Here is a 9095-nt window from a genome sequence, read left to right on the forward strand (position 1 = left end):
TGTGTGTGTGTGTGTGTGAATGTATGCTCTTGTCCTTACATCATGTGATGGTTGTATATGAAAATCATTGTCACACAAATTATGTTAACAATGTTGTTCATTTCTACGCTTCTATGGAAAAACATATCTGGCCATGGGAAATATTACCTTCTTGGAAACAAAGGTTGGGAACAGGAAAGGTCGTAGAAAATCTGCCTCAACAATTTCTGTCTGACCCATGCAAGCATAGAAAAATGGATGTCAAATGACAATGATGATGATAAATTTAGATTTTTGAAAAAAAATATAACTGGAAAAGAAAATGTATATATAGGCACAAGAATTACTGTGTGGTTGCTTCCCAATCACATGGTACCAGGTTCAGTCCCACAGTGTGGTACCTTAGGCAAGTGTCTTCTACTATAGCCTTAAGCCAACCAAAGACTTGTGATTGGATTTGGTAGAAGGAAACTGAAAGAAGCCCATATATATGTATTTGTGTGTGTGTATGTCCCACCACCATCGCTTGACAACCAATGTTGCTGTGTTTATGTCCTTATGACTTAGCGGTTTGGCAAAACAGACCAATAGAATAAGTACAAAGAATAAGTTCTGGGGTTGATATGTTCGACTAAAGGTGGTGCTCCAGCATGGCCGCAGTCAAATGACTGAAACAAAAGAGTATTTCAGAATTAGAAAATTTACTCCAGTTTTGAAACCCGACATTTGACAGTTTGCAGAATGTATGCATTGAAACAGAAATCAAAAACCTCTCAAATCACACAGCTTAAAAAAAAGGAAGACAGAGACACTTGAAATAGTGTCATAAACAAAAATAATATGGCTACGGCTGGAATGCTTCTGAATTTGTACTCAACCTGGGTTGACATGGGATTAAATAAGATACAATGGTAAGACAGATGGCTCAGGTGTCACACTGTCTAGTCAGAGGTTCACTAGTTCAAATCTACTGCATGTATTTCCTTGTGTTGCTACACTCTCTCGGTTCACTATACTAGTGAAATGAATGTGGGGGCCCGGAGTCCTCCAGCTGTTTCAGTTTCTTTTAATATTGAATCCAGTTTGAGGATTGTCTTTTTCTCACCAGTATCAAAGGCCCTACAGGACATGGACACTGCCTTCTTCACTGATTGAAATGCAAATAAAATACGATATGGATATAAACAGATACTCTTGGGAGCTACATTCCAAGACTAAACTACACGGGAAAGCGTGTAGATGAGTGAGAAGTAACCAAAGAGGTGTGCAAGATAATCAGAAAGGGGTCTGTAGATGAATATGGAGTATCCAGAGAAAGGGAGTTGGAGAGATGTATGAAGGAAAAGGTGAGTTAGTTCGATAGAGAGACATGGAAATGGGAGACAAGTGACTACTGAGAGAGACAGACAGACAGGTGAGCAGAATCAGAAAACTGTACACGATAACTGAAGTTAGACCATACTTTTAGATACAGGTTAACCCGATCGTGTAGACAGTCACATTACCACAGACATTGGCGACCTGATTATAACAGGGGGTGGGGTGAGTGAGAGAGAGAGAGAGAGTACATAGTCATCATTTTTTAAGGCGGTACTTAGATTAACCAAATTTTTTTTGTGAAAGGTAACGGAAGACCGTTTGCACTTCATCATTTCATTGCAATCCATGAAACACCCCCATAACTAAACATTCCAACTACCAGAATATGGATAAACGGCAATAATTTTTTTCTAAAGTAATGAGAATATATATATATAGATATATAGATAGATAGATAGATAGATAGATAGTTAGAGAGAGAGAGATAGATAGATAGATAGATAGATAGATAGATAGATAGTTAGAGAGATAGATAGATAGATAGATAGATAGTTAGAGAGATAGATAGATAGATAGATAGATAGTTAGAGAGATAGATAGATAGATAGATAGTTAGAGAGATAGATAGATAGATAGATAGATAGTTAGAGAGATAGATAGATAGATAGATAGATAGATAGTTAGATAGATAGTTAGAGAGATAGATAGATAGATAGATAGATAGATAGATAGATAGATAGATAGATAGTTAGAGAGATAGATAGATAGATAACTTTCTTTTATTAGCCACACAGGGCTGAATACAGAGGGGACAAATACAAATGCAGAGCTTTTCTTTTCGAGGGTGGAAAAAAATAAAAAAATGTAAGGTTGCGATCAAAAGGGATCGAGAGGAGGAAAAAAAAAAAGGAAAAAAAAAAGGAAAATCGTGTATCACAGAAATAATGGTGGTGTAAACATTGATATAACAAGATTGGGTTCATCCGTGGGAAGAAAAGCCTACAGAAAAGACCACGGGAACCCCAGTCAGGGAGGAAATAAACACATGAGGTCAAAAATGCTCTCTCTTTCTTTTTTTACGATCTACAGGATCATGCTCAAAATGGTTTCGTTACTAGCACGCACCATCTTTGCAACATTCACCCATCTTTTTTGAATCTTTCGCGAGACACAAAACTTCCCTCTCCATTCTCACCTTCCTTTTCAAGTGGTACTTGAAAAAGTTGATGAGCGATTGGCCAGAGAGGTAAGTGTTTGTCTCTAATCCTTTCGCTCGAGTCCACCACACACATTCTTTCACCATGGCCACCAGTACGATGAAAACGCCTTGCCTTCCCGGTTGAGGGAAGGGGGCGGAGCAATTCTCACGATAGACTCGGCCGATAGGCGGATTCGTCCCACACGTGACAGCAGCCGTTCGGCATAAGCCCACAGGTCGGAAATGGTTGGACATTGCACGAGTGCGTGCAGAACGGTTTCGTCGCTCTGACCGCATCTCGGGCAAGTCGGTCCAGTGTGTCTGGAACCGTGTCTGTAGAGCTTATCCCGAACAGGTAATGCTTCTCGAGATAGATAGATAGATAGATAGATGATAGATAGTTAGAGATAGATGATAGATAGTTAGAGATAGATAGATGATAGATAGATAGATAGATGATAGATAGATAGATAGATGATAGATAGATAGATAGTTAGAGAGATAGATAGATAGATAGATGATAGATAGATAGATAGTTAGAGAGATAGATAGATAGTTAGATGATAGATAGATAGATAGTTAGAGAGATAGATAGATAGTTAGAGAGATAGATAGATAGTTAGAGAGATAGATAGATAGTTAGAGAGATAGATAGATAGTTAGAGAGATAGATAGATAGTTAGAGAGATAGATAGATAGTTAGAGAGATAGATAGATAGTTAGAGAGATAGATAGATAGTTAGAGAGATAGATAGATAGTTAGAGAGATAGATAGATAGTTAGAGAGATAGATAGATAGTTAGAGAGATAGATAGATAGTTAGAGAGATAGATAGATAGATAGATAGATAGATAGATAGATAGATAGAGAGATAGATAGATAGATAGATAGATAGATAGATAGATAGATAGATAGATAGATAGATAGATAGATAGATAGATAGATAGATAGATAGATAGATAGATAGAGATAGATAGATAGATAGATAGATAGATAGATAGATAGATAGATAGATAGATAGATAGATAGATAGATAGATAGATAGATAGATAGATAGATAGATAGATAGATAGATAGATAGATAGATAGATAGATAGATAGATAGTGAGTGAGAGAGAAAGGCGTATTTTGTACTAGATGCAGCGACATAGCAGATGACAGTTCTCTAAGATTAGTAATAATAGTCAATGGCGAAAGACAAATGGTTCCAATAATATTTATAGATGAAGGGAACTTGAGAATTTGCTGCCACCATTAATGATGACATTAAATGGAACGATCCAAGCATAAGAAAGGAGACACGCGACGTATGAATGAGCATTAAATAGGCTTTGACTCTATAATAATGGTATATACTGGTGCCAATATTTTGAGCATCTAATGTATGTATATATATGCAAGTCAATAATTTAATTTGTCGTTTTGTTCTACATATAATATAAATGATGGTTTGTCTAATTCCTATATTTATACATGAAACTAAGACGTGGTCAGTCTAAGAACAAAAGTCAATGGATCTTGTGAAAAGTTTTGAAACTTCTGTGATTAAATAAAAAATAATAATATGACTAAGCGGAACCCTGAACGGCACATGTGACATGTTCGACAGGTACTCTAAAGTAGATGCCATGGGTTATGTTTTTGGTAATTCAAGCAAACTCGTAAATGTGCGCAGACTAGTTCTAATGACGGGCAAGCTAAACGATGTTCAATCATTTCTATGGTTTCTTGGTCGAAATTATCTGTTTAAGACAACCGGTAAGATGTCTAAGGTTCCTTGAGTTTTGAACCGTATATAGATATTTTTACGTGTTACATATAAAATTTATTAAGTAGGTAATCTATTACAACTATTTCAAGATATTACTGTATTTTTTCCCAAAGGTTAGCATTTGAAGAAATACAACAATGTGTTGAAAGAATTGTACAGTTGTCAGGCATCGACTAATTAATGAAGGAAATATCGATTCTGCATCAGAAATGCATTGAGTACTTTCTCGAGTTAGGCCTACCCGATCAATGATTGAGACATGTAATTGATATATATATATATATATAATATATATATATATAATACATACAGGTAATGCTGAATATTAGGCAGCAGCTAGACTGATGTATAGACGAAGAAAGTCATCAGTCTAAGATATTTAGGCAAGCTGGAGACGGGTTTGAGCTACAAGAATCTCTTGTGAATCTCCGACAACTCCCAAGTCTCCTTCTCTACCAAAATGAATCTGTCCAAATATAGTAACGTAGATTGTGCAACTAAACTGAGATGTTAAGAGAAGTACTACAGAGCTGTCAGAGAAAACACGACAACGGAACAAACCATTACCATTATTATTATTATTATTTTCTGTTTAATAAAAGAAAATGTCATTCTTATTACTGAACTGTTGATCTCGACAAGTGATGATGATGACCAAAGGAAAAGCCAAATCATTCAATGGGATTCTCTTGTGACGAAAGAGGATGTAGGAAATACGTCTGTAGAAAATTGTCGGTTCCTTTTCTCATCATGAAAACATGTGAGACAGAGAGAGAGAGAGAGAGACACACACACACACAGATGGAAAGAGACAGAGAAAGACAGAGATGGAAAGAGACAGAGCTAGGAAGAGAGAGAAGGAGAGAGTGCGAAAGAGAAAGAGGGGTGATGAAGCTGTGTGTAAATGTGACGTCAAAAGGTGGGAAGTGGGTTTGAAATGAGGGGAGACCAGACAAATATCGAAGCAGATGGTTTTCATAGAAAGTGAGGGGGGGGGGAGCTGTGTTGCATTTGTGGTTTATCATAAAAACAGCTAAAACAGATGGTGGTAATTACATAAACAGAAACATTTTAAATGACAGAGAAAGACAGATGATTAAAGACAAAGATATTAATTATTTATTGTAGGTGGAGTTTTAGTCTACCTTTTACAAAGTCTGGCGATAAAGATAGGTGTTCGGAGTCCACAGAAATGTATGTAGACAATGTAGGTGTCCTCATGACAATATACATACATATGTACGAATGTCCGTGTGATTAATATACATATGCATAGATAATTATGTATGTATATATATACAGATAGGTATGTATAATTATATAAATGTCTGTTATATAAATATGAATGCATCTATAAAAGGTACAAAGAGGTATATGCGCAACTGTAGATGGGTAAAAATGATACTAATGTAGAATATGTGAAACAACGGTGTGTATAAGATGAAACTATAAACTTGAGTAAATATATATAACATTATACCATTATGCTTGGGTAACATATAGAAACACATATCGGCATGTGAAATAGACAGACGGATAGAAATGGCGGGTATTTAAACACACACATATAAACCATTTCCCATACGCAAGAGAAAGTGAAAGAAAAAATTATGGTCTTAAAGCAACGAACACACACGTGTGTGTATGTGTATGAGGAACAAAGTCGTAGGTGGGGGGTACGCTTGTGTAGTTATACCTTTACATGAATATTAAAGAGAAAATGTTTGAGAGATGTACGTTAAAATTGGTAAAATAGTCGTTAACCATTGATGTAGAGTGAAATTATAATGTAAAACTGAGAACCCTGAAGCCATTCGTTTCTTGAAACTTCAATTCCAAGGAAAAATGTGAACCAATATTTTAAATGTACCCCAAAAAGTGTAGTAGGGGAGGAAGCTCCCCTTGAAAAATAATCATAGCTGGTCAACTTACTATGTTGTGAGGTATCCAGTATGAGAGCCATTGTACAAAATACGTCATGTTGGAGGCATGTGCGCTCCATAAGAGGAGAGAGAGGAGACGGAAGAAATCATTTCATCGCTTCATCGTACGTTTGTTGTCTCCGTAAAAACAATGATTTCTAAACACGCGGTGCTGCTGCTGCTGATGTTCACCGCTTCCACTGTCACTCTGACTATTAAGAGAGAGAGAGAGAGGGGAAGCGAGAGAGATGAAGGGAGAGAGAGAGAGAGAGAGAGAGAGAGGAAGGGAGGGAGGGAGAGAAAGAACAAGGAGGAGAAAGTAATGTAGACTGGGGTTGCTGCTGCTGCTGCTGAGAATGCCTCCACTCTATCTTGGAATAGAAAGGGAGTAAAAACAGAGAGAGAGAGAGAGAGGAGAGCAAGGGAGGAGAGAAAAAAAAGGAGAAAGAGAGGAGACAGAGAGAGAGGAAGAGGAGGTTGAGATAGTTAGATAGCAGAAGATGTGAAGGAGTGGGTAAACTGCAGAGTATTGTTGCTGACACCACTTCCACTGTCACTATCTTGAAATAAGAAAGGAGAGAGAGAGAGAGAGAGAGTGAGAGGGGAAGGGAGAAAGGGGAGGAGGAGAGACTGACAGAAAAGGATTCAGTTAAATTGTAGAAGAGATGGAGGATGACGAGAAAGAACTGCAGAATGTTATTGTTGCTGTCATCGGCGCCATCGCCGCCGCCGTCTCTGTTTTAGAATGAAGAGTGAGGGAGAGAGGAACGGAGGGGGGTGAGAAGCAGTAAAAGAACGGGAGGAGGAGAATTCGGGGTGGGTGAACAGTGCAGTCTGTTGCTGCTGCTATTGAGAGAGAAAAATGTGTGTATGTGCATGAGTGTGTGTGTCTGTGTATGTGTGAGAGAAAGAGAGAGACTGTCAGAATGCAGGGGGAAAAAAAACGGTGCACACTGCTGTTGTTTTTGCTGCTGTTGTCTCCACTGCTAATAATGGATGAAGAAGGAGACAGAAAAAGAGGCAAGAATTCTGTGTAGTAGGATTGAAGCTGCTGCTGCTGCTAAGTCTAACTAAAATAAAGAGTAAGGGAGAAGGAGAAGGGATAAAGGGAGCAGACGGAGAAGGGCTGTGTCTGTTGCTGCAGCTTGTGAAATGTGAAAGATGACAATGATGGTGATGATAAGAGGAGATAATAGTGGTGATGGTGGCGGCGGCGGTGGTGATGGTAGTAGTGGCGGTGGTGGTGGTGGCGATGGTGGTGGTGGGGGTGAAGTAGTATAACAACAAGGAGTGTTGTTATTTCTGCTGTTGCTGCTGCCGAATCAGGCGGGGTTTTTTTCTGAGAATGAAAGAAGAGGCAAACACGGAAAGAGAGAGAGAAAGAGCGAGAGAGAGAGAGAAGTTTAACTTTTAGTGATAAGTAGAAGAAGCAAAACAAGTTTAAAGAAAATAAAGAGTTGTAAGTGTAAGATAACGAGAAAAGTTTAAAAAGACGGCAGAAGGAAGAACTGGGGATAAAAAAAGGCGATTTTAAGAAAATTTAGACAGAGGAAGAGAGAGAGAGAGAGAGAGAGAGAGAGAGGGGAAAGTAGTGATATGAAAGAGGAGTAGTAGGAGAAATTATTGGTAGAAAAAGGAGACGAGAATGAGAAAAGCATTGAGAGAGATAGGGTTAGAAAGTAACGTTTGAAAGAGGGCAGCAGGAGAAAAATTTCGGTGGAAAGAGGAGTGCGAATGAGTGAGAGGGATATGAACAGATACTAACGTTTGAAAGAGAGGTAGTGGAAGAGGGGAAAATTATTGATAGAAAGTGGAATAGTAATGGGGGGAAAAAAAACCATTGAGAGGGGTAGTGTTAGAAAGTAACGTTTGAAGGAGGAATAGTAGTAGAAATTATTGGTAGAAAGAATGATGGGGGGATAAGACAAGGAAAAAAAAACGTAGTGAGAGATAGGGATACAAATTAAGGATATGAAGAGAGTTGTAGGAGAGGATGAGGATAGAAAGAAAAGGTCAAAGTAAGAGTTTAAAAAAATTATAGGGAGAAAGTGAAAGAATGGTATTTTTACTGATGAAAGAGAAAGTGAGAGTAAGAGAGATAGCCGAGCGAAGAGAAGCTGCTGCCAGTGAGTTCTGATAGTGTTAATAATGCGGTAAACTATGTCTAGCGTAGTCTCGTCTGGCGGCTTTTAAAAAAAAAAGAGTGAGTGTGTGGCTACAGAAGGAGAGTTCAGGGGGGAAAACGGTAAATTTATTGGTGTCAAGAAGAAGATAGGAGGAAGAAATCTAAAGAAGCATCTCTCCCGAATTAAGTTATTATGAGTGGGTGGGGGGAGAAAATGTGTTGGGGGGGGGGTAGAGATGAAAAACTTTGGCGAAATAAGAAGAGTAGAAGAAGAAAAAGAGATTAAGAGGAAAAGGGAAAAAGTTTGCGAAAAAGATTAGAGCGCTTAAAAGACGACGAGAGAGGATACATAAAAAGAACTTTATTGACACACAAATATAGCTTTATGGACAAACATGTACACATGTGTTGATATATATATATATATATACACACACACATATATGTATATATATATATATATATTCAAATTCCGCCGAGGTTGACTTTGCCTTTCATCCTTTCGGGGTCGATAAATAAAGTACCAGTTTTGCATTGGGGTCGATGTAATCGACTTAATCCCTTTGTTTGTCCCCTCTATGTTTTGCCCCTTGTGGGCAATAGATAGATAGATAGATAGATAGATAGATAGATAGATAGATAGATAGATAGATAGATAGATAGATAGATAAACACACTAGCGTAGCGGGGGCGGTCCATCTCCGGGCGGCACTTTTAATGGGGCACCACCTTTGGGTCTGCTATAGGCAATATGTGTTTTTTGTAGGGTCCGGGGTGGCA

At 38.1% G+C, this 9095-nt stretch overlaps 1 protein-coding gene across 1 annotated transcript in view; it reads right to left on the reverse strand.

Moving 5' to 3' along the window:
* The window catches only part of LOC115217495, a 94337-nt gene extending 87915 nt beyond the window's left edge, over nt 1-6422 (reverse strand). Inside the window, exon 1 of the mRNA XM_029787205.2 lies at nt 6201-6422. The gene's annotated coding sequence lies outside the window, so the exon portion shown is untranslated. The remainder of the gene's footprint in view (nt 1-6200) is intronic.
* Between the last annotated feature and the right edge of the window lie 2673 nt (nt 6423-9095).

Source organism: Octopus sinensis, linkage group LG11, assembly GCF_006345805.1.
Source record: "Octopus sinensis linkage group LG11, ASM634580v1, whole genome shotgun sequence".
NCBI classification, from domain to species: Eukaryota; Metazoa; Mollusca; class Cephalopoda; order Octopoda; family Octopodidae; genus Octopus; species Octopus sinensis.